This window comes from Podarcis cretensis (genome assembly GCF_951804945.1).
Source record: "Podarcis cretensis genome assembly, chromosome: 11".
NCBI classification, from domain to species: Eukaryota; Metazoa; Chordata; class Lepidosauria; order Squamata; family Lacertidae; genus Podarcis; species Podarcis cretensis.
The window spans coordinates 12,728,800-12,754,220 of record NC_137180.1 but is presented as its reverse complement, the minus strand read 5'-3'; the positions used below and the strand labels follow the sequence as shown (position 1 = coordinate 12,754,220).

Sequence of the window (25,421 nt, the reverse complement as noted above, 5' to 3'; positions counted from 1 at the left end):
TCTGAAGGAAGAAGGGTGGGAATTTAGACAATTGTCTGTTCTGGAGGGAGTCTTGAAAAAGTAAGGGTTGCCTCAAACAACAGCTCTGAAGCATAAGGGCTGGGAATTGATGGGAGTTCCTTGCAATTGGGATAATGTGATTTCCTTCCACATATCTCATCTGTGGCTCTAAGAGTTGCTTTTCCTGCTCCAAGGCACTTAAAGATAAGGACCTCGGGACAGTTAAGTCCAGTCAAAGCTGACTATGGGGTTGCACTGCTCATCTTGCTTTTCAGGTGGGGGGAGCTGGCGTTTGTCCACAGCTTTCCAGGTCATGTGGCCAGCATGACTAAACTGTTTCTGGCACAACGGGACACCATGATGGAAAGCAGAGCGCACGGAAACGCCATTTACTTTCCCATCACAGCGGCACCTATTTATCTACTTGCGGTTGTGTGCTTTTGAACTTCTAGGTTGGCAGGAGCTGGGACAGAGCAACAGGAGCTCACCTTGTCATGGGGATTCAAACTGCTGACCTTCCGATTTGGCAAGCCCACTGATAGGTCCACCCACCATTGTGAGGTTCAAAGCAATGAAGATGATGGCTCCTCAGCTGTTGCCATTGGTTGTGGGTTTCTTGTGATGTCACAAAAGCAATTGGCAACTGAGTGGATATAAAGGCAGACCAAGGGGAAAGCCCTTTTTTTATTTCCAGCTGGACACACCTGGCAATGGATGTGACATTCCGCACTGCCCAGGTTTCTTCCACTTGGAGGAGGCAAAGTGGTGAATGGTAGGAGGCAATCCTCTGGCAGTGGGATGCTAGGGAGCAAGTTTGCTTGCTTGAAGCCTGCTGGTGTCTGATTGGAAGCTGGCGGACGTCTCATGATGGACCTAAAAGTAGCTTCTGGCACAATGGGACACTGAGATGGAATCCAGAGCACATGGAAAGGTCATTTACCTTCCTGCCACAGTGGTACCTATTTATCTACTTCTACTGGCATGCTTTCAAACTGCTGGGTTGCTAGGAGCTGGGACAGCAACAGGAGCTCACAGTATTGTGGGGATTCAAACCACTGACCTTCTGATTGGTAAGCCCAAGAGGCTTAGCGGTTTAGACCACAGCACCACCCGTGTCCCTTTTACCTTTACCTTTACCTTCCAAGGCACTTACTGTTCCTAAGCATTCTTGGCGATCCACAACCCTGAACATTGCGGTTGCTTACCATGCCAGGTAAAGATTCAGCTATGGGAAGAACTACAGGAAGGCAAGCTAGAATACAGGAGCCTTCCATTCAAACATTGTTTTCAAGCTAGGTGTGTAATAATCCTGCCCTATGAGACAACCCTCACAGGAATTCGGTTTCATGGTTCAATGTAGTAAGAAATTCGGCATCGCTCCCATCTCCACGTTGACGATGGTTTCATCAATTGCATTTCTAGGATATGGAAAGGTGAGGCAGCACTGGATAACTAAATAGAGAAGGGGGTAGGGGAGAACTGGACCTGGAAAATATGTGAATTTTCCCAACACTTTTTTATGAAGAATCTTCAGCAGGAAGTACCTTGGTATGTTGTAATGATGTGTCTTCATCTAGTTAAGCAGCTACAACAGTTTGTTCAGGATGAACGCATTCAGGGAACATTCATTTACTTACGAAAATCATAACAGTATGAAAACAGAATTACTCATAAGGACACAATACGAGCCCTGCTGGATCAGGCCAGTCACCTATCTAGTCCGGCATGGAACTGCATTTGCCATTTTACTGCCCATTCACATTCACTCAGTTTGGAGAGATCCTTTTGGAGAACTACACATTCCATTTTCATTTTAGCCATCCTAAACAATTGGGTATTGTAAGCCAACTTGGCTACCACCTTGCTTACCCCTATGTCTGTATCATAATAATAGGAATAATAAGAATAATATCATAATAAGAATAAGAATAATAAGAATATATTATTTATACCCCGCCCATCTGGCTGGGTTTTCCCAGCCACTCTGGGTGGCTCCTAACAGAATATTAAAAACACAATAAAACATCAAACATTAAAAGCTTCCCTAAACATGGCTGCCTTCAGATGTCTTCTAAAAGTCAGATAGTTGTTTATTTCCTTAACATCTGATGAGAGGGCGTTCCACAGGGTGGGCGCCACTACTGAGAAGGCCCTCTACCTGGTTCCCTGTAACCTCACTTCTCACTTCTCGCGGTGAAGGAACCACCAGAAGCCCTCAGAGCTGGACCTCAGCCTGAATGATGGGATTTGAGACGCTCCTTCAGGTATACTGGGCCAAGGCCGTTTAGGGCTTTAAAGGTCAGCACCAAGACTTTGAATTGTGCTTGGAAGCATACTGGGAGCCAATGTATGTCTTTTAGGACCTGTGTTATATGGTCTTGGTGGCTGCTCCCAGTCACCAGTCTGGCGGCAGCAGTCTGGATTAGTTGTAGTTTCCACGTCACCTTCAAAGGTAGCCCCACATAGAGCGCATTGCAGTAGTCCAAGCGGGAGATAACTAGAGCATGCACCACTCTGGTGAGACAGTCTGCTGGCAAGTAGAGTCTCAAGCCGGCGTACCAGATGGAGCTGGTTAATAAGTACGGGTCCGCTTTCTGTCATGAGAACTGTCCATTAATTCCTACTGTCTGCTTCCTGTTTGTTACTTAACCAATTCCAAATTCACAAGAGGACCTCGCCTCTTATTCCATGACTGATAAGCTTAATCAGGAGTCTGGTGAGGGATTTTGATTCACAGTCACACCAGTTACAGCTGACCATGAACAATGAATCACCTAAAGCTTTAGTTAAATAGCCTGGTGATTTAAATTATGTGAAGGTTGGAGCTTTTTCTTAGAAACTCTAGCACAAGCCTTGCAACATTTTTACAGATGAAAACAGGGGCAAACAGTGAAGCACAACAAATAAAGAAATTAACTCCTGAATAAGCATTCAGTGCTGCTGCCTTTTACGGTCAGGGAATTTGGATCTGGGCGATCCTCCTCTCCATGATTAGAAGGGCTGTGATCAGTATTTGGGCCTAGCATGTGACAACTTGTAAGTCTGACAAGCGCACAGAGGAAGGTAATCGCTGCCTGTGCAACTGAACTTGTTGAGCAAGTCACATTTTTAATGGCTGACCCATAAATTCTGTATGAATTTCCAAGGCCCTTTTCTCTTCATTTCCTATGCATGACTGAAAACCACTCTGCATTTTATGCCACAATAAAATGCTCTTTTATACTTTTAAATAGCCCGTTATCAAAGGAAATCCCTGATCTTTATCCTTCCAGTCTATTCTTTATGAGTCTGTGTCTCATTCTTCGGAAGACAGAACAGAGTTCCCAGCAGAGGTGTTTGTTGAAAATGTTTATTCAAAAAAAAAAAAAAAAAATGCACCCTTTGCCAAACTACCTGGTAGCCTTTTGTTCAATTGATGCTCGAGAGGTAATCAGATCATCCACGATTGTTTGCCCTTTTGAAATAACAGAAATCCAATAGGAGCAAGCAGAGGGAACGTTAAAGTCTCCCTGCTCAGCGAGTAATAATAATTTAAGAAACAACCCAAAAGCCTGCGAAACTCTATCCTTCGGGGAAGGATGACCTGGTTTCGCTTAGGTAAAAGGGATTCAGTTAACGGGGCAGCAAGTTACATCAGGTCTTCGCATGCCTTTATAAACTGAGAAGGACAAAGATCATAAGCAAGTGAAATCCTGCCAGTAAAACAAAGTTAAGAGAAAGGAACCGAAGAAAAGGAAGTGTCTCGTTTCTCATTTCATTCATGGGATTATTTTAGACGATAACTTCTTCTTTTGTGGTTCAGCGGTTGGCTGGACAGATTCATTACAGGAACTCAGCTTTTGCAACAGTTCAAGCCCTAGCCAGTGGTGGCTGGTGCCCCATGGAACTGGGAGAAAAAGCATGGAAGTAGGGCTGTCGTATATCCAGATTTTCCTGCACATTACTGGGATTTCAAAGTCGGAAGTGACATGGGGGGGGGGAGGGATATTTCCAGAAGGCAGCGGGTTGTCCTGGATCTTTGTGTACGGAAAATTACATAATGGAAAATCACGGTTTGTTTAAAGTAAGCTCAACAACTTTCGGGTTTTCCTCTAAAAAAACTCAAAAATTTTGGTGGTTCAGCAATCTTGGGGTCTTTAAAAAGTCCTGGTTTTTACTTTACACTAAGGCAGCGCGAGAGCCAATGACAAGCAGAGCCAGAGAAAATGGTGGGCAAGGCCAACTCATTCTGGTTTTGTCCCCATTATCCTCCCTACAAGAGCAAAAGTGAGATTAAGGAGGAAATATGCTGAGAGCTGCAGCCTCCCCCATCCCAAGGCTGGTTGCCAGTATAGAGGCCGGGAGGTTGGGACTGGCTGAGAGCAGCCTGAGGTTCTTGGAGCAGTGGCTTGTTCACCCGCAATTGACTCTAGGGAAATTAGAGAAGCAGCTGCAAGAACGGTATTACACAACACACTTTTATTTCTCTCCCCATTCCATTCCTAAGGACTGCAGCACCAGTAAAGAAATGGGGCTTGACTGCTATGTCAGGGCACTCACAAACATTCTTAGCGTTAGTTACTAACGCCTTTGGAATCAATCCATCTTGATGCAAAGCACCATTTCAATGCCTTGCAATGCAGGAACGGCTTAACAGTGTGAAAGCAATAGAATTAATTACCGATGGTGATGAAGTAACAGAACGTAAGTACATATCCTCTGACATTTCTCGCATGAAAATAGGGACGTCCCATTCCATAATGATAATTTTACTATTTATACCTCACACATCTTACTGCGTCGCCCCAGCCACTCTGGGCAGCTTCCAACATCTATAAAAACGTAAGAAAACATTAAACATTAACAAAAATCTTCCCTTTACAGGGTTGCCTTCAGACGGCTTGGAGGCCGGGTAACTCCATACCCTCGAACATTTCTACAATGAACATAGGGAGGGAGGTGCTGTGGGTTAAACCACAGAGCCTAGGACTTGCCGATCAGAAGGTCGGCGGTTCGAATCCCCGCGACGGGGTGAGCTCCCGTTGCTCGGTCCCTGCTCCTGCCAACCTAGCAGTTCAAAAGCACATCAAAGTGCAAGTAGATAAATAGGCATTGCTCTGGCGGGAAGGTAAACGGCGTTTCCGTGCGCTGCTCTGGTTTGCCAGAAGTGGCTTAGTCATGCTGGCCACATGACCTGGAAGCTGTACGCCGGCTCCCTTGGCCAATAAAGCGAGATGAGTGCCGTGACTGGACCTAATGGTCAGGGGTCCCTTTACTTTTACCTTTAAGGAAAAGTGGGACATTCCGAGATCAAATCAGAAACTGAGATGGCTTCTCTAAATCAGGGACGTCCCTGGAAAATAGGAACACATGGAGTAAGTAGTAGTACAGAAAGGAATAGGCATATATATTGAGGCAATGGACTCATACGTAACAACAGTTCTTAATGTTGCCATGACAGCAGCAAGATTCCTAATTAATGTTGCTCCTGCTAAATGAGAGCCTCAGGATGTCTTGATCACACACATTTTAGGGCAAGCAGAAACCACAGAGGGACTTTCCGTTAAATTTCCCTTTTTGTACCATCTCCCATGGTGCAGCTCACCCCATCACTTCTGGCATTTCTTATCTTCCGTGACTGTCCTGATCTTGGGCCTCGGCCATCATGAGTGTTGGTGCCAGGCCCTCTCAGAGGGCCCCCACCACAATAAAAACAAAAAAATGATAAAATATGAAAATGAAACAGAGTGAGAAAAATTGAATTTTCTTTTTAGGAAATACTACCCTGGCCTTTTTTGTGCAGTTGCACTAATTACTGAGGGAAAACCTCAGTTTAATGCAATGTTGCAGTTGATAATAAAGCATATGACAAGAAATCTGTGTCAGTTAGCAACTAGAGTCATAAAATTCTCTTACCAAAACGCACCTCTTACTTACTTCAGTTTGCAGCTCTGAGCTGAGAGCATGTCACAATGTGGTACACACTGTGGTACCTCGGGTTACATACGCTTCAGGTTACAGACTCCGCTTACCCGGAAATAATACCTCAGGTTAAGAACTTTGCTTCAGGATCAGAACAGAAATTGTGCTCTGGCGGCATGGTGGCAGCAGGAGGCCCCATTAGCTAAAGTGGTTCTTCAGGTTAAGAACAGTTTCAGGTTAAGAATGGACCTCCGGAACGAATTACGTATGTAACTAGAGATACCACTGTAGTGAAACGTTTCAACTGGCAAAAAATTAATGTGGCTGAATCCGTGGCCCACTTTGAGCTTGAGGCCCCAACCCAAATGGCCCTTCTGCCCCCCTTTCTCCATCCTTGCTTTTCCAGGTTGTCCCATTCGTTGCAGTAAAGGCAGCCAGTCTGTATGCTTGCACGACAATCCGTGTGCAGGTGTTCTGACTGCTTCTGTTTCAGTAACTGGGGCAGCCCTCGTGGTTAGAAGTGCAGTGATCTACTCATGCAAGCAGTGTGGGATGAGTTGCCCATTTGCAGGGGCAGACAAAGGGGGCGGCTCACCTTGGGTGTCATCACTGAGACGGGTGACATTCAGCGTGCCACCTGCCGGCGACTCCCAAGCCTACCCTGAGCTGTCGGGGGAAAGGTTGGATCTGTGCCCCCTTGCCGGTGGCCTTCCCCCCTTCCCCCTTCATTTTGACAGCTTGGGGGAGGCTTGGGAGTCACAGGCGGGTGGTGCGCCATTGCCCCCCACTCCCGGGCTGCTTCCTGGGGGGGGGAGCCTCCCCTGAGTTGTCAAAAGGAAGAGGGAAGGGAGGAAGGCTGTTGGCAAAGTGGAGGGGTTCCCTCTTCCCCTGCCCAGGAAGCAGCCCGCCATGGGCGGCTTGCTCCACCCCCATGGCCCTGCCCCCATGTGCACAGCATATGTGCTGCTCCAGGTGCCGGGGCAGCTAGCTCTGCCTCTGCCCATTCGCACAATACAGCAAGAGCTACCTTGTGATCAAGGCAGCTCCAGATGTGCTTCAAGGATAAAGTGACTGTGGCTCCATTCTGTCAATTGACAGCTTACATTTTGTACTTGCTGCTCCTGTGAATGAGCCACTGGCTAGAGAAGGGAAGAGGAAGACCATAAACGGTACAGTGTTAACATGAGAATAAGAGCGAAATCGCAGTGCCTCCAGACCAGGGGTCAGCAAACTTTTTCAGCAGGGGGCTGGTCCACTGTCCCTCAGACCTTGTTGGGGGCCGGACGAATGAACGAAAAATGAACGAATTCCTATGCCCCACAAATAACCCAGAGATGCGTTTTAAATAAAAGCACACATTCTACTCATGTAAAAACACCAGGCAGGCCCCACAAATAAGCCAAAGATGCATTTTAAATAAAAGGACAGATTCTACTCATGTAAAAACATGCTGATTCCGGGACTGTCCGCAGGCCGGATTTAGAAGGCGATAGGGCCAGATCCGGCCCCCAGGCCTTAGTTTGCCTACCCATGCTCCAGACTGTCAGCTTTTGCAAGATGGATTCAAGCGCATAACTGAACTTTCAATTTGTGCAATTAATTATGCCCTCTGCTAAAAGTGGCAACGTAGCTTCTTCAGTCACTTAGGAAACTGAGCGAATGTGTCACTTACAGCCTCATTTACCAGCATGGTATTTGTCAAGGAATTACAAATTTGAAATTTTACGCTTGTCAGGAACTTAGAGAGCCAGTGTGGTGTAGTGGTTAAGAGCAGTAGACTCGTAATCTGGTGAACTGGGTTCGCGTCTCCGCTCCTCCACATGCAGTTGCTGGGTGACCTTGGGCCAGTCACACTTCTTTGAAGTCTCTCAGCCCCACTCACCTCACAGATTGTTTGTTGTGGGGCAAGAAGAGAAAAGGAGATTGTTAGCCACTTTGAGACTCCTTAAAGCATAGTGAAAGGCGGGATATCAAGTCTAAACTCCTTCTTCTTCTTCTTCTTCTATGCTAAGCTTTTTACTTTTTTCTGATCATGCAAAGTACTTGGTTCTTTCACATCATCATCCTTGATCTATATACTTTTTATGTTCTTTGTCAGCAATGCCATAACACATTTAGGAGCACCTCCCCCCTATTTACAGGTGTATTTGGCAACATGCCATTGATGCAATAATAGTTTTGGATTGATATTGGAGTGTCCACAGATTATTCCAGTTTAGCTGTTGTTTTGTGGTAATGTTTTTGCCATCTGGAGGGGCACCCCTGAAATCTAACGCAACCAAAAGGAGAACAAAAAAAGACCACCACAACATTTGCAGCAGAAAACGTCGCTGGATTTCAGAAGGAAGCTACAAGCCATGAACTGACAGGAAATGAAGCAATATATCCACCCCGAAACACATGCAGGTGTCAACAGTATAGAAAGTGGGAAGGTGTATGACTGTCCCAATACCATCTGAGCACAAATGAGAGAGCCAGTGTGGTGTAGTGGTTAGGGTGTCAGACTGGAACCTGGGAGACCGAGGGTTCAAATCCCTACTTGGCCAGGAAGGTCACTGGGTGAGCTTGGGCCAGTCATTGCCTCTTAGCCTAACCTACCTCACAGGTTCCTTTGGGGATTAAAGGAGCAAGGGGAGAATCATGTACACCACCTTGAACTCCTATATAAATGCAAGACTATACTATATAAATGCAAGAAATAAACAAGTCAGAATATATGCACAATATAATACAGTGGTACCTCTGGATGAGAGGGACGCGGGTGGCACTGTGGGTTAAACCTTCTGATCAGGACTTGCTGATCAGAAGGTCGGCAGTTCGAATCCCCGTAACGGGGTGAGCTCCTGTTGCTCGGTCCCTGCTCCTGCCAACCTAGCAGTTCAAAAGCACCTCAAAGTGCAAGTAAATAAATAGGTACCACTCCGGCGGGAAGGTAAACGGCGTTTTCGTGCGCTGCTCTGGTTCTCCAGAAGCGGCTTACTCATGCTGGCTGCATGACCCAGAAGCCGTACGCCGGCTCCCTCGGCCAATAAAGCGAGATGAGCACCGCAACCCCAGAGTCGGTCACGACTGGACCTAATGGTCAGGGGTCTCTTTACCTTTACCTTTACCTCTGGATGAGAATGGGATCCATTTCGGGGGGCCACTAGGTGGCGCATCGGAAGATGGCTGACAATAACATCTCTCCGACCCACACGAGGTAATTTGGAGGCTATGATGGGGGTAATTAGCCTCCTTAACCCCCCCCCCAGGATTATGGGGGGGACGGCCCTTGCCTGCTGTGCCCTATACCACCCCCGAATTTGTGGGGGTGGGGGCACTAGGCACAAAGCCCTCCTGTGGGATTATCGGCACTCCTCGACGCCGTCCCCGATTCGCGCCGCTGGTTGCAATGATCTTTAAAAGAAATAATTTGGACATGATTAATTGCACATACATCAAGGAAAAAGGGGAGTAAATACTGCTGACAGAAGAGATCTCTGATAACAAGACAACAATAAAATACGAGAAGAACGTCAAGATACGGTAATGACTGAGGGGGGAGGGGGGGAAAAACCTGCCTCTACCTTTTTATGTGATTTAACAAGAATCCCCCTCCCCTAATGAGTCAGAAATTAAGGACTTAAGCTGTGGATTTAAGGCTGTGTGGAGATAAACTTTCGATCCAAAGCAATGTTTCAAGATGAAGCTGGAAAGCTAAGAGTTTTGGAGTGACGCAGTCAGGAAAAAATGCCATTCGCCATTTTGTGAGGCATTGTGGGAGCTCTTGGGTCTGGGAGGAGAAAGAGAGAAATAGAGTTGTTTACATATCGTGAATCAACTCCTCGGTGGGACTTAAGAGCGACAAATGCCAAAATTTACGATGGATAAAGTGATGTTATCTACGAAGGAGATATATGGAAACCATCTGGACTTAGTGGAGGAACGGGAAATCCACACAGGATTATTACACTTGCTATCGGCTTAAGGAGACTAACAGAAGAGATCGTAAAGGAAAAAGAGAAATTATACGAACAAGATATGATGTGGCAACACCAAGATAAGATTGGATAGAATTATGAACTTTGTTTGGACTGATTGGGACTGATTTGGACATTAACGCAGTAATAAGAAGATGATCTGAATTCCCCTTTGGATCTTGAAGTATGGGTTCCCCCAACAAAATTTAAAAATTTGGCTTTGTAATTCGGAATTTATATGATGTGATTTAATTTGATGTGATTGGCCAGTTAATAAAAATTATTTAAAAAAAAAAGAGAGAGAATGGGATCCGTTTCAGAGCCCCGTTCGCATCCTGAAGCGAACGCAACCCGCGTCTGCGCGTGTCGCGTTTCGCCACGGCGCATGATGTAATTTTGAGCGTCTGCACATGTGCGAGCGGCGAAACCCGGAAGTAACGCGTTCTGTTACTTCCAGGTCGCTGTGGAGTGCAACCCGAAAATGCTCAGCTCGAAGCTACTTTAACCCAAGGTATGACTGTATAAAGGAAATCTCATGGGGACCTGCCTTGCTCTTCCCTTTTGCAAATACAGTCGTACCTCGGGAGTCAAACGCCTTGCGAGACGAATGTTTTGGCTCCCAAACGCCGCAAACACGGAAGTGATTGTTCCGGTTTACGAACGTTCTTTGGAACCCGAACACCCGTCGCTGCTTCCATGGCTTCTGATTGGCTGAAGGACTTTCGGAACGGATTCCGTTCGACTTCCGAGGTACAACTGTAAACAGTATATGCAGTCCCCCCTGCAAAAAGCTTTCTACCCTCAGTGCTGACTAAAGTTAACTTACGTGTTTCCTTGTGCTGCTCTATGTTTAAATTTTTTAATACAAAGCTCTTACTGTGTGAGAGTGAAATGATTTTTGTGTGTGAGTAGGAACAGTCCTTACATTTCACTTTAATTCGATTTTCTGTTCTTAATTTATTTTCCTTCTGATGTTGTAGAAACACAGTATTTAATTAAAAAATATGTATGGAGGGTCATGCCTTGGGGCAAAGGACTCCTCTGAACGCAACAGCAGATATGTTCAAACTGAACCAGAGTTGAATATTTGTTTGAGGTACTTATTCATGTCTACTTAAAAGGGTGTGCTTGGCTTCTAATGGTGTTTAATTACGTCTTGTATGTTTTGGTCTCAAAACCACTCTGCAATAGCTCCTACTGTAACCTAAATTAACCAAGCTAACTTCAAGACTATGTGTCTGGATGACTCTGCAAAAAAGAAAAAGGGGGAAAAAAGCAGTGAATGACTGGTCTTCAGCCTGACTGGTCTGCTCTAGATTCTAGCCATGATTAATCTTCCCACAAGTTTTGTGGTTTGCACATAAATATTTGGTACTCAGTTCCACGTCACACATTATGAGCGATCTTGTCACTACTCACAGGACAGAGGCCGACTGAGTCACAGAACAGAAGGGCCAGAGAGGCATGTTTGGATTTGATGTGCAGCTCTCAGTTTTCTTTTAAGGCGCAACTCCCGACTGTACAAGATTCTGAATTGGTTAGGCTGTGCCAGCAGAGACCCTTCCAAGAGCTTACAGCAACACAGCCTCAGGCATCTTCTGCAAACTCTTGTTCTTGCTATGAAAAGACTAACAGTAAACCTCATGACACAGGTGATGTTAATTTGTTTTTCTATCTCAGTAAGGGCCGTACGGCATGTGACCTACGAATCTGAGCACAGGCCATCAGCTACATCTGCTGAAACGTGGGTTTGATCCCTGCCCAGGGCTGGAAAAGATAGAGGCTGCCACAAAAATGTGGCTGGTTTTGCACCTTCAGCTTGGCAGGCAGGTCACATGCTGTCCAGGCCTGTTTTGCATCCGTCTCTCATGCACAATCATTAGACATTTGAAGGGTTTGCAATTAGCCAGGCGCCAGGAGCATTTTGCACCTTGCTTTGGACCGCTTGCAACCAAGTGAAGATGAATAGGAACCAGGATGGCTCCTGATGGCTCCACCATCTGGAGGTGCATACATGAGGATCGCTGGATGTTGGACTCTTTTCGCACACTAACACACCATTCTATAGAATTCTATCTGTTGTATTCTATCAGAACTAGCCAGGTGTTTAACCGAGAATCATTTACAGTCAGACCATCATTTGACAAATAAGACTTTAGAGCCATCTTGCCCCCAAACGGCAACGAGACATTCTGTTTCGGCGACTGCAAGAGAGTTTGGATTTGTAACTTTGGTTTAAGTAGGGTCGCTGTATTTCAAAAAATGAAAATCTGGACACAAAAGTTTTTGAGCAGATGTAACTGGGCATTGCAAGTGTTTTAAATGGCTGTTGTTTGGTTGATTGCAATCCTTTTTGAGAGGCAGTCTTGCCTGAAAAGCAGTACAGAAATCTTTCAAGTGAATGAATGCACACATAAAATAATACATCTTAGTAGTTCTTAGTAAGAAATCTAAGCGGTGAATAGTTATATAGCATATTGCCTTCCTTCCTCCCTCATTTAACATATTGCTTCCAAAATAATGTTGTGTAAGGCTGCGATTCTAACCCCACTTACCTGCGAGTAAGCTCTACTGAATTCCATAGGACTTACCTACTAATAGACATGGTTAGGCTGGTGCTGCAAATGAACTTTTTACGAGAGTGACAGGATAGGTGTTATCATTCGGGATATTTGTTTTCTACTTGAAGCAGTGTTTGAAACGCCCATTGTTCTACGTGCATTTTGCAACAGGGAATTTCATTAGTGTGAGCAGTTTCTGAGCTCTGGGCACAGAACTGTGCCTAAGATTTCAGATTAAAACTGCACATTGGAAGGAAAAGAGGACCTTTTTTCTGCCTCCCCACTTCCAACTACTCTCTGAAGACTGGAGAAGAGACCCTCTTAAGAATATTAGAGGGGTGGGCCGAGGAAGGACTGGACCATGTGAAAAATGAAGATAATATTTTAGCTGCAGTTCATTCATTTTCAGCTTTGTATTCTTGTTATAAAAAAGCGTGCCTAGACATTCCATTGTTGTGCCCAAAACCTTGGTTTAAGGTGCCATTCAGCTCCTAGCTTTCATATCTCAGTTTCTAATGCTGTCTTGAAGTAAATTTCTGGCATTCCGGAAGGGAGCAAGAGACCAACAGGGCGAAAGACATTTATTATTGCCTCCTAGTTTGTGAACCACTTTTAAAATTCAGGTGCTTTTAATTACTATACAGTGGTACCTTGGGTTAAGTACTTAATTCGTTCCGGAGGTCCGTTCTTAACCTGAAACTGTTCTTAACATGAAGCACCACTTTAGCTAATGGGGCCTCCTGCTGCTGCTTTGCAGCCGGAGCACTATTTCTGTTCTCATCCTGAAGCAAAGTTCTTAACCTGAGGTACTATTTCTGGGTTAGCAGAGTCTGTAAACTGAAGCGTATGTAACCTGAGGCGTATGTAACCCGAGGTACCACTGTAATGCTTTTTAATAAAAAATGCAAATGTCCACTGTTTTTCAAACATGCCACCTTCAAGCTTTGCAGCCAAACTAGGCATCACTGATGCTAGTATTTTCTCATATTGTGGAGGAGGGAAAAAAAGTAGACACATATATCAGCAATTAAGTAATCTATAATGCAAACCAAGTGGCCATTGCAGTCCTGCAAAATGAGCATGATGGCGATCGATAGCTCATCAGCAAAAGCATATTTGGTCATAAACGTAGCATCTCACTCTGCTGTTTCCTACCCACACACTGTCTGCCCGTCTGAAGGATGTAATTCAGGTTCTGTGAATAGGGCGTCCATTACAAAATGACATAGATTGTAGCTGGTTTGCTCTGACATATCTGCAGTCTGGGGAAGGAAGAGGTGATAAACTGGTTTCCCTGTTTTTTTCACATGGACAAATTTACATGGATACATGCTGTGAAATTACACTGATTATTTTTCTCTCTTCTAATTTCTGTGCGAAACACTCACAGGCCACTTATTTACAGGATTCTGCACAAGTGGTCCAATAGTTTAGAACAAGACAAAACACCAACAATGACATGCAAAATTAAGAATGTGATTAACAGCAAACCCCCACAAAAGATGAGCTTTATTTATGATAGCAATCGTCAGCACAGTGCAATGATTCCTGAAGATACTACCAGCCCCTGTTCTTCTTTATACTAATAAACGCTCAACTATCCTGAGCTGACACAGTCATATAATCATTCATTGACTGATAAACACAATTAGCAGCAGCTGCATACAAGAGAGGCTGGCTGTATCATCCTTTAACTGTTTCCTTTCTGAAAGCTGGAAGAGAGTTAGGTGTAACAAACCAATGTATTCCTTTATTGTGCATGAGGGACTGAGGGAAAAGTGCATAAGCAGAGAGCAAGGCAGTGTGGTACAGTGGTTAGGATCAGCTGGGGAGTCTTGGGTCAAATTCCCACTCAGTCACAAAGCTCACCTTGCCTCTGTCATTTCTTTTCTGCTTAATACATCTCACAGGGGGGTTGTGAAGATAAAAGGGACAACGGTACCCAACTGAGCTCCTTGGAAGAAAGGCAAATAATAATTTATTTACTTTATTTCATAAAATGTATACACTGCTTGATTATAAAAAGCAACAACCTCAAAGTGATTTTTAGGTAAAATTCTAAGAAATTGCTTGAGAGCCAGCAAAACTATAGTGTCCATATTTTTCTGTCTTCTGGTTTCCAATACTGTAATATGAAACTATTGCCAAGGGCAGAGACCAGTGGTATTTCAAATCGTTTTGCCCATTTCAGGAGCTTTCCACACTAAAAGGTATTATTTGAATATAAGGAGATAAAGTTGCTGCATACATTGGAATTGACCCACCAAAATGAATGGATAAACCATTAAACGACTATAAAAATGAACGTATTACCTAGAATGTTATTTTTGTTTCAAACAATTCCGGTGATTGACAAGACAGATTGTTTCAATGTATGGCAAAAAGATATTTCTAAATATATTTGGCAAGTGAAAAAACGGAGAATAAAATATAAAATATTGATAGATGCAAAAGAGAGAGGAGGTTTCTCCCTTCCGGATATGAGATTATACTATGAAGCATCTTGTCTTTGCTGGTTGAAGGAATGGATGACATTGGAGAATTCACATATTCTAGACTTAGAAGGTTATGATAAAAATTTTGGTTGGCACATTTATCTATGGTATGAAAAGGTGAAAGTACATAAAGGATTTACAAATCATATAATTAGGAAAAAAATGTATAAATACAAAAATCTATTAGAGGTAAAAACACCACTTTGGCTCTTTGGAAGCTATAGTGGTAAAGAAAAAGAATATGATAGAAGGGTGGACAACTTATAAAAATTTAAGTAAAACAAGAGGGAGGAGTTTTTAAATTAAAAGAATTTGAGGAATTATCAGGAAAATTAAGAACATGGATACAATATCATCATTTGAATGAAGTATTTAAGAAAGATAGGATACGAGGGTTTGGGGATATATCACAACTGGAGAGAGACTTGTTGGAATGTAATGTAAAAGTGTTGTCTAAAATGTATAAGATATTACTGGAATGGGAGACAAAGGATGAGCAAGTAAAATCCTCAATGATACATTGGGAAATAGATATTGGTCATAATATAGATATGGAAGCATGGGAACGATTGTGGAATATGGATATAAATTTACAGCATGTTATGGTCTAAGAGAAAATTATATGAAAATAATATATTGATGGTACCTAACACCGAGTAAATTTGCAAAAATGTATAAATCCAAATCAAATCAGTGTTGGAAATGTAAAGAGAAAGAAGGTTCTTTTTATTATATGTAGTGCTCTTGCAACAAGGTTAAAGCTTACTGGGAAATGATATATAATGAATTGAAAATTAATGCATAAACCAATATTTTGCAAAACACAAAACAACCACCACCCATACTTGCAATCAAATCCTACCTAGAACAACCAATGGGTGTGATGATACATCTTTAAATTAGTTTTGCTTCATGCCTCCATCATTGTTCCTTTCATCATGATCAGCTCTCCTGTACTTCATTTCCTTCAGTTTATACAAGAAGTGAGATGAAAACAGCAAAAGTTTTTTGAGACCTTTTATGTGGGGTAAATAATTTGCATGGTGTCAGAGCTGCCCAAGGTCCCAGCTCACAGAGGACCAACGCCAGGTCGTCGTTATATACAAAAGTCTTTATTGAAGTTCAGTTTCCATTCCAAAGCCGTAGCGCGCAGCTCTACGTCTTAAACCCTAGACCGCCGAAGTTCCGTCTGAATCTCCTCCCCCCAGTTTAAGATTCTAGCCCTGCTCCACCTCTTCCTCTGCTCTCTTCTCCTCTGGGTCCTCCTGTCCGCTGGGGCATTCCCCTTTCTGGACTCTTCTAACGTTGAGTCCCCTGACTCCTCCCCCTGCCTCCGGCGGGCTTTAGGAGCCGGTTCCCAATCCTCGTTCTCTGCTGCCCTGCGCGCCTGTACTTTTGAACTTGGCTCTCGCGCCAACCCAGTGACCTTCCTCCTGACCGTTACACTGCTTCTGTCACTGCTTCCCTCTTCCGGGATGCTAGCTGGACCTGACCTCCCCTCCGTTGCCTGACTCTCCGATGGAGGCGTGGTCAGCCCTGACTCCTCTTCTCTCCCTGCTGGGGGAGACGCTACCCCCGATACCTGGGACTCTTCCCCCCCACTATGCTCAGGTGGGGAAGCTGGTCCTGATCTCCAACTGCTGCTCTGGGAGTCCCCGCTGGCCCCTTGCTTCTGGAGTGTCCCCCTTGGGACCCCCCTTGCCCTGGCCACCGGCGCCCCCTTCTGTGAATCTTCCAATTCGCTGGAGAGGCTCATGGAATCTCTCGGGCCACTGTCATCTTCTCCTACGCTGCCCTCAGATTCTTCCCCTTCGCTCTCCATCTCCCCTCTTCCCTGTGCTTCTGCTCCTGAGCCCCTGACACATGGCTATTTTACTTCTGAAGCAGGAAAGGGACACACATTAAAATGCAGAGTGTTGCTCAATATAACAACAAAAAAGCGGGATACTCACACCTTCCCCTTATGACAAACAAGCCATCATCAAAATGATGAATGTTTATGGAAAACTGGAGGCCTTTTTTTTTACTATCTGCCACAGTATTTTAGTGTTATCGTGAGCAGGATTAAGAGAGGCAGAAAAAAAGATGATCAGACAGGGTTTAGCAACAAGTATAAATAAATCAGCAACTAAGGATAAGAATAAAAACATCAGGGTGAGAGGGAGGTGGGAAGTCAAAAACAAAAGTGAATCCTATATTGCTATGGTTCACCATTGGTGGTCCAGGGGGTCTGTGACACCCTTCACATAACAAAAGCTACCATAGAGGCATCATAAATTTCAAAAGTAGGGGGTCCATGGCTTGGCTTTTGAAAAGCAGGGGGTCTGCAGTCCTTAGCTAACTGGGAACCACAGGTATATTGTATGTGAAGTAAACTGGTTAAAAACCTTTGAAAATTTAATAGAAAATATTACAAAAAAGAAAAGAAAACCATCTTGGTTCCCAACCTTTTTTTGGCCATGCCCCGCCTAAGCATCTCTAAAATCCTGATGCCTGCCCAGGGTCAGATTGAGGTTTGATGAGGCCCTAAGCTACTGAAGGTAATGGGGCCCTTTATATGTCCAGCTGTCCTGTGTCAACAACAAATTGTCGCTGTTTTTTGTGTTGAATATATGCTATATGGTAATTTATGGAACTAATAGGTATCTAAAGCCATTCACACATAACAAAAATATGTATCTTATCAAATTAATTGTTGAACTGAAATACAATTAAGAAGTATATTAATAGTGAAATAATTATTAAACTCTAACTTAAAATGATTTTTTTATTCATAACAAAATAATGCAAACACATTGGCATTTGGCAATAACAAGTTCCTTTAGAAACACAAGTTACAAAGACTCATAATCCAGTGTCTAGAAACTTGCTATAACATGAAATAATAATAATAGCAAACCAGTGATATATTATTAGCAGGCGGGGCCCTTTACTTACACCATAGGAGCCTACACAACGCAAAACACTGTTGCTGTATGTTGGTTTTATTTTATTTGTTTGTTTATTTATCTTATATTTTGGAAACGTACATCCAGTTTTTTCCCTTTAATTTTTTGAGGGCCCCCAAGAGAGTGGGGCTCTAAACTATAGCTTGTTCAACTTATATGTAAATCCGGCCCTGGGCCCTGTGACAATAATCATTCTTATTATTCAAAAAGTGAAGTCCTATTCACGTGGAGGAAGCCTATAAGGCCATTCACTGTTAAATAACTCATTCTCGAATTGCCCCCCTTTAAAAATCAAATTTCGGGGACTGAAACCGGGAAGGGGGTATGGGTGGAATGGAAATGGGAAACTCAAAGGGTATACAATATAATTTGCTTTTTTTTATGAGAGTTGGGAAATTCGTAGAAGGGAATCTTTTTCAACCTTAGAGAAATGTCTTAAGAATAAGTATTGATATATAGGTTTGAATGAGAGTTAATATTGTATAAAGTAAAAGTGGTTTTTAAAATAAACTAAATTATTTAAATGAAAATAAGGTTGGAAGGATTTGCAGAAATAACGATTTGAACTAGAATACAAAAATGGGAGGTGTGAGGAGGTCAAGGAAATAAGTTAAGGAAGAAAGTTTTGCAAAGCTTTAATCTGTTTTGTTGCTTTTGTTGCTTTTTTTAAAGTGAGTGTATTTGCCTTTTTGATGTTGTTATTTTTTTTTTGTATTTTGTATTTTTTCTTCTCTTCTCTTTGTAATTCTTAAACTTTGAATAAATATTATTTAAATTTTTTTTTTTAATCAAATTTCCTCCCTGTGGGGCATGTGCATGTTGGGAACCACGGGTTTACACCCTGATGTTGACCAGCAGCGTTGATGCAACCTGTTCCCAGAAAAGGCCAGAAAATGTGCGGACAGAAAATGTGCAAATCGGTGTGTGTCCCAATCTCGGAGGGCTACGTGTGTTTGTGTGTTTTACGCCTCCTCGGCTCTTCTCGGGCGTCCAGGTTTGCGTCTCGCTTCCGAGAGGAGGGCACATGTGGCGAGGTTGGGGAAGGCGCACGTGGAAAGAGATTGGGGCAAACGAAGCGCCTCCCTGCCGCGGCGGGCAGAGCAACAAAACGCAGGCAGCGCCGCCGTGCGCCTTTCCTTTCTTCCTTTCCCCGACGAGCTCCAAGCTTTTGAATCTCCCCGCCCCTCGACGCCGGCCGGGGCACCCCCGGCCCCTTCCCCTGGCTGGCTGGCTGGCTTGGCTGGCTGCAGAGCAGGAGCGCGCCTCGCCGCTGCGCTGCTGCTGCCTCTCCTCTTCCCTCCGCCGCCATACTGCGGGGCAACCCAAACTTGTTACGCACTGGCACCAACTCCTCCTCCTTCGCTGGCCGCCCCCGTTGCCCTTCCCATCAGTTGCTGCTGTGCGCGCAGCGAAGGGCCCGCGAACCTGTTCCCGGGGATCAGTGCAACAAAACAGCAGAGAGGATCAAGAAGTTGGAGAGCAACAGCAGGTAAAGGGCGCTTGCTTCTTTTTTTCTGCACGCTGCAGCGGATCGCGGGAGGCGGGGAGGGAGGAGGGGAAGGAGAAGGCGGCGTGCGGGAGGAGCCGCCGCCTCCGTCTTCTGCAACCCCCTTCGGGTCCGCTGGAGGATCTCGGGCTGGGAGGAAAGAAGCGCTTCTTCTCCCTTCGCAGGTTTGCAAAGACGGGGCTTTTTTGGAGTGGTTTTTGCGCGGGGAGAGGGCGGCGCTGGAATGCCATTTGCGGGGCTTTGCTGGTGGGAGCGCAAGGGCGAGCTACGGACGCCGGTGGTTGCTGGAGGAAAGGCACTCTCTCCTCGCTGTGTTTGTGTGTGCATGCGTGTGTTTGGGGATAGGGCGAGCGGCAAGCCCATCACCATCGCAATCGCTGCAGTCACAATTCTTCCGATCGGGAGGCGGGGGGGTGGTGGTGGAAAGGACCGGGGCTGTGCGCCCGGGGCTGGCGGGCCCCGGGAGGACTTGGCGGGGGTTGCGCGGGGTCTCGATCAACGCCGCTTGCCGCTCCGGTGGGCGCGCAGGGAGTGGGGGGCGCCTTGCCATCGCGGGCTGGGGGAGGGATACAGGGGAAACTGGCGTGGCGACGGCTGCCTATCTCCAGACGCTAAAAAAGCAGAACACGACCCCAGACCGTTTCGCCGTCCAAAGGTAACTTGGGTTTGGACGCGGCGAGAAAGAGAGCGCAGCGTGTGCTTGCTGGTTTTGCATTATTTCAGCGTTATTTCGCTGCATCGCTTCCACCCAGCGGCTCCCCGCTTGGGCGCTTTGCAGCCGGAGTGCATGCATGCTTGCATCCTCTGCAACCGGTGTCTAACATGTTCACCTGCCTGCGCAGACGCTCCGGTGAATCCGCCTCGTCTCCCCGACGCCCTTTTAATTTATTTTTTTATCAATGGGGGCAACGCAGCCTCTCTTTGTGTGCAGGCTTCAAGGGAAGAGGTGGGCTTTCACTATTGCCCTGTCATGATTTAGGGGGCTGCGTCTGTGTTTCTTCCGCCTGGTGGTGGTGGTTGGTGAGGACGTTTAAAATGTCTTTTTTTTCCTGCCTCCCCGGTGAGATTTTACATAAGGCTGAAGGGAAGGGGCCTTTTACAATAATGGAGTTGCTGTGGAAAGAACTGAAGGAAGGCGGGCGTGGGGGAGAGAAGAATTAATCTGCTAAACTTTTCCCTGGAAATGGATGCAATATCATTAGCTTTCCATTTTAATCCGGGTTGAGTGGCTGATGTCTTGCCCCTATCATTAATGTTTATATTTATGGGGAAATATATTGCCACTAGCTAAGGGAATTAGAAAATAGCCGGTGCTTATGGGCCCGGACTGACCCAGTGGAAAATAACCAGCGATGCTCTGGATAGTTTTAAAAAACAAAACACGAACCCAGTGCGGTTTGACAGGTTGATAAATTTCCTCTCTGAATCTGTTGACAAGTCCTCCCTCAGAAAGCTACTTCCCTGCGGCAGTATAGTTCGTCTTGTTCAATGGAATAGGGGTAGTAGAAATATCCTTCTGAAACTGGGGTGTGCTAGGGCAAGGAATCTGAGTCTGTGTGTCTTCAGGTCATGGACAGAGCATTTTGGAGAAGAGGATGTTGAGTGGGACCGCAGTGCACCTGTTGTCCCCATGCACTTGTCCTCAGTTGGGCTCTGATGATTGCCAGTGTAAACATGGAAAAGATACAGGATCTGGCACCCCCCTGCTTTTTGACAAATCTAACACTGCAAAGAGCTCCCTGGGGGCTATTTCTGAGCTTAAACCTCCATGTGTATTTTCTTAGCATTAAGTCATTCAAAACTTAATTCTGTGTATACATACGTTTTTCAAAACATTATCTTTTGACCTTAATGGGTTTTAAGGCAAACCCTTTTCAGTGACGCCGTGTTGTTGTTGTTTTTAAGGATGGGCTGAGATGACATCAGGTACCCTTTGGCAATCCCTCATTCTCTCCAAACTGGTTCAAAGTGGGATGCTTCTCTTCTGCTTTCATGTTATTTGGGACTGTGGTCTGAAGATACCATGCAGCTTTCATGTTGGGGTTTTGTGCTTCATGAATGGGTGTGCCCGCAGCAGAGTAATATTACACAATATATATATATTTTTTAAAAAAAATACCACAATAAAAGGGATGCATGATAAAAGGGTTTTAACAAGTGGTTGGCACTATTATATGGTGTTGTGCCATGGGATGGGCAGATGGTGAGACAACCTTCTTGACAGCAGCTTCAGAGGAGAGCAAAATTCACTGACTCTGCAATGATACTATTGAGTGACAAGAATAACATTGGGCGGGGAGTTCTTCCTTGCAGCCCTTTTTCTATTAACATGAGTTTTTGGGATTGTACATCTTCCATCTTAGCCAGGTTTAGGTATAGGAGATCTGAGCTAGGGTGCTTTGTTTGTGGGGAGAGGCGTGGGGCTGTGTTCTCACCATCGTTCTCAACAGCCGAGATCCGTGGTGCAAACTATTCGCTGGCAGACCTGGCAACACGGACCTGACTAGCTTGGTTTTTATGTGTGCAAATTTTGCAAGGTCACTGTGCATTCACATGATGTGCATGTCAGATTCATGCATGCAAAATTATATTAATGAGGATAAATCACCCAGGAAAACAGTGTACCAGAACTGTGAAATGGGCTGCAAATGCAACAAAAAAATGGTATTTAAAAGTTGAGTAGGTAGAGGAACCAAAGACTCTCCTTGCATGGGCTCAACGTAGCCTCCACCCTTTTCAGTAAAAATCTAAAGGCTGTCGTGTCTCCTACACTTCTAGAGATGTATGTACACATTATTTCCCCCAAGGATTAGACTAGTTCACCCAGCACTTCAAATCCCTGCAGTCTTATCACCTGATGGTCTGTCTGTTCAGGTGGGCCTGATAGTGGAACAGTACAGTGGTACCTCGGGTTACAGACGCTTCAGGTAACACTCCGCTAACCCAGAAATGTTACCTTGGGTTAAGAACTTTGCTTCAGGATGAGAACAGAAATCGCGCAGCAGCAGCGGGAGGACCCATTAGCTAAAGTGGTACCTCAGGTTAAGAACAGTTTCAGGTTAAGAACAGACATCCAAAACGAATTAAGTTCTTAACCCGAGGTACCACTGTAAATATCTCTCTTGTCTATGTAATCCAATTGCAAACTGCTTAAGAAATTGTAGATTACCCCATACAATTATCCATTGCTGCTTTTCTTTCCTTTATCTTATCCCTGTTCACATTTTCTTCTGATTTCTATTTGGACTGATTTTGCATTTATCTTGTGCATATAAAGTTTTTCTGTGCAGTGAAGGAACAAGTCAAAACTGCACTTCTGCTGAATTTTAATGGGGTGCATTTTTTAATTAAGAAGTCTCATAGCCTTGTCAGTACTAAGCTTTCTGCTTTATCTGAAAGGCTGTGATTTTTCATATTAGAAGGCTTTGATTCTATGTAATAGCAATAGTGCCCTTATGAATGAAGAACGTTTTTGGATTGAAACTAATTTTTGCTGTCACTGTCAGTTTGGTCATGTGAGAAGGGCCAGCATGCAAGTGGTTCTGTTGTTGCAGAGCTGATTTCCTGACTGATTTGATAAGAAGGATAGTTATCCACTATGAGGGGGAAACCAGAAAGGCACAAGTTGCGCTGCGTTCCAAAAATGTAAGACAATGAGACATTTTTTTATTGAGAAACAAAGCTTGCCCTGGACACTGAAAGAAAGATGCTATTCTTCTGCTATTTAGTCACAGACCATGCCTTATTCCCTGATAATATTCTCTGGAACACAAAAGGTATTGCAATATTGAAGCTTCTTTAACTTGTTGTCCTACAACATTGCATTCCATTCCTTAATCAGATTTTTCTGTGCTGTTTCCAGCAATATATGTTTGAGAGTAGCACTCAATAGAAAAAATACCCTCCCCCCATCATGCTTCAAATAGCACCAGGCCCATGGGTAGCGAAGAGAGGGTTAAAGTGAGCTGTGTGATTTTCTGAACAGGAGATTAAATAAATCTCCTATTACAAATGCTCATAGATGAAGAACAAAATACCCTTCCTTTGTTTGCAGATCCATTTTCAAGATGAAATATCTAATTCTCTCTCTGTCCTCCTTTCCCCTTGTGTATCTGTGGTAGCGAACTTAATTGTTATTCAGAAGGCATCCAACATAGTGGACGTCTTAAATCATTAGCATGAGTTTCATCAGAGCCAAATCCAGGGGCTTCTGAAAGTTGGGCGACAAATCACCCACCTGTTGATTTACCTGTTGACTGAGTCTGCAGCTGTGCAGCGCAGCAATGGTGCAGTTTATGAAAGTTTCATGTTTTTATGAATAGGCACCTAACGCACATGGATTGTGCTGATTACATGGTTTGGGGATGGGATGTGCTGCTTGCGCACGGCAGTTAAAAAGCACTGGTTCCCATAGGGTGATTGTACAGAGGCTGCTTACAGTGGTGCCTCGCAAGACAAAAAGAATCCGTTCCGCGATTCTCTTCGTCTAGCGGTTTTTTCGTCTTGCGAAGCAAGCCCATTGACGGCTTAGCGATTTAGCGCTATTAGCGTCTTAGCTGCTTTTAGCGGCTTATCGTCTTAGCGGATCAGCTGATAAGCGGCTTAGCAGCTTAGAAAAAGGGGGGGGGGGAGGAAAAAAAAGTCGGAAAAACTCGCAAGACATTTCGTCTTGCGAAGCAAGCCCATAGGGAAATTCGTTTTGCGAAGCGCCTCCAAAACGGAAAACCCTTTCGTCTAGCGGGTTTTCCGTCTTGCGAGGCGTTCGTCTTGCAGGGCACCACTGTATTTTGCAAACTTTCCGATGTTGGTGCAAGAAGGTTCTGCATCAGTTGTTGTTTTTCAGAGCCCATGCTGTGTTTCTAGTTGTTTAACGCACTATGGCACATCCTGTGAGCCTCAGCTCAGGCCTTAGGCAAGCAGGCGAGGGAAAAGTACATGTCACAGTTTGAATTGCGCCGCCCTTGTGAGAAAGAAAAGCGGTTGCGATCGAGATACGGGAGCTGACTTGGAAGGTAGCATTCTGGGGATGGAACCTATTTACAGCGATACCTTGGTTCTCAGACTTAATCCGTTCCGGAAATCCGTTCCAAAACCAAGGCGCACTTTCCCATAGAAAGTAGTGCAAAATGGATTAATCCGTACCAGACTTTTGAAAACAATCCGTGAAACAGGAATTTAACATGAGTTTTTCTATCTAACGAGATCATTGATCCATAAAATGAAAGCAATGAACAATGTACTGCAGTCACACAATCAATCAGTAGCTGAACTGGGATTCACACAGTCACAAAAACAAACAAAAAAGAGCCGCAAAAACAAAAAAACGCAAAATAAATAGCAGAAACACACAAACTTCAGCGTAATACTCAAAACGGAAGCGTGGCACTTAGATTGTCAGCGTAACACTCAAAACGGAGCACATTTGGCTTCTAAAAATGTTCACAAACTGGAACACTTCCTTCCAGGTTTGCAGTGTTTGGATTCCAAGTTGTTTGAGTACCCAAGGCGTTTGAGAACCAAGGTACCACCCTATAGGACTTCAAGAAGATTTCATAGATGTTCCAGCTACTTTATTACGATGGCTGCGGCTGCCGTCCTAATGCGCACTTAGGTGGGAGTCAGACTAGTTAGAATCAGAAGGCCTTTATTTTGTGTCACATGTTTCAGATTGTACTGCATAACTGAAATCTTAAGTATGCTTATTAGGAAGAGAGCCTCACGGACCTCAGTGGAATTTACCTCCCAAGTATATTCCAGGCTGATTTACGGTTTGGACTGACTACCCAAACAAAAGTGAAGTGCACTTGTAAGGACTGTTCTGGTGTAAATACATCTTACCAGCATTGGTAGAAGTCAATTGCACCCCACCAGCACTGACTCAGATATATAAGCTAGGTGCCAAATGGCTCCTTTAATCAAGGTAACAGTCGCCAAAACAGAATGTCTGGTTGCCATTTTGGTGCAGTCTTATTTTTCATATGATGGACTGAGTGTGATTGATTCTCAGTTAAACATCTGACTAGTTCAGATGACAACCTCGAGCTAGGTTA

At 44.5% G+C, this 25,421-nt stretch overlaps 1 protein-coding gene and 1 long non-coding RNA gene across 4 annotated transcripts in view; both read left to right on the top strand.

The window, feature by feature from the left end:
* Nucleotides 1–25,421, top strand: part of LOC307226832 — a 207,822-nt gene that overhangs the window by 51,484 nt on the left and 130,917 nt on the right. The gene's annotated exons all lie outside the window — the stretch shown is intronic.
* Nucleotides 18,968–25,421, top strand: part of SEMA4D (semaphorin 4D) — a 117,657-nt gene continuing 111,203 nt past the window's right edge. For 2 of the 3 annotated variants that reach the window (XM_079995423.1, XM_079995425.1), the window contains exon 1: nucleotides 18,968–19,353. The gene's annotated coding sequence lies outside the window, so the exon portion shown is untranslated. Of the gene's footprint in view, nucleotides 19,354–19,420; nucleotides 19,536–25,421 lie in introns of those variants that run through there. The other variant, XM_079995424.1, reaches the window with a different exon arrangement.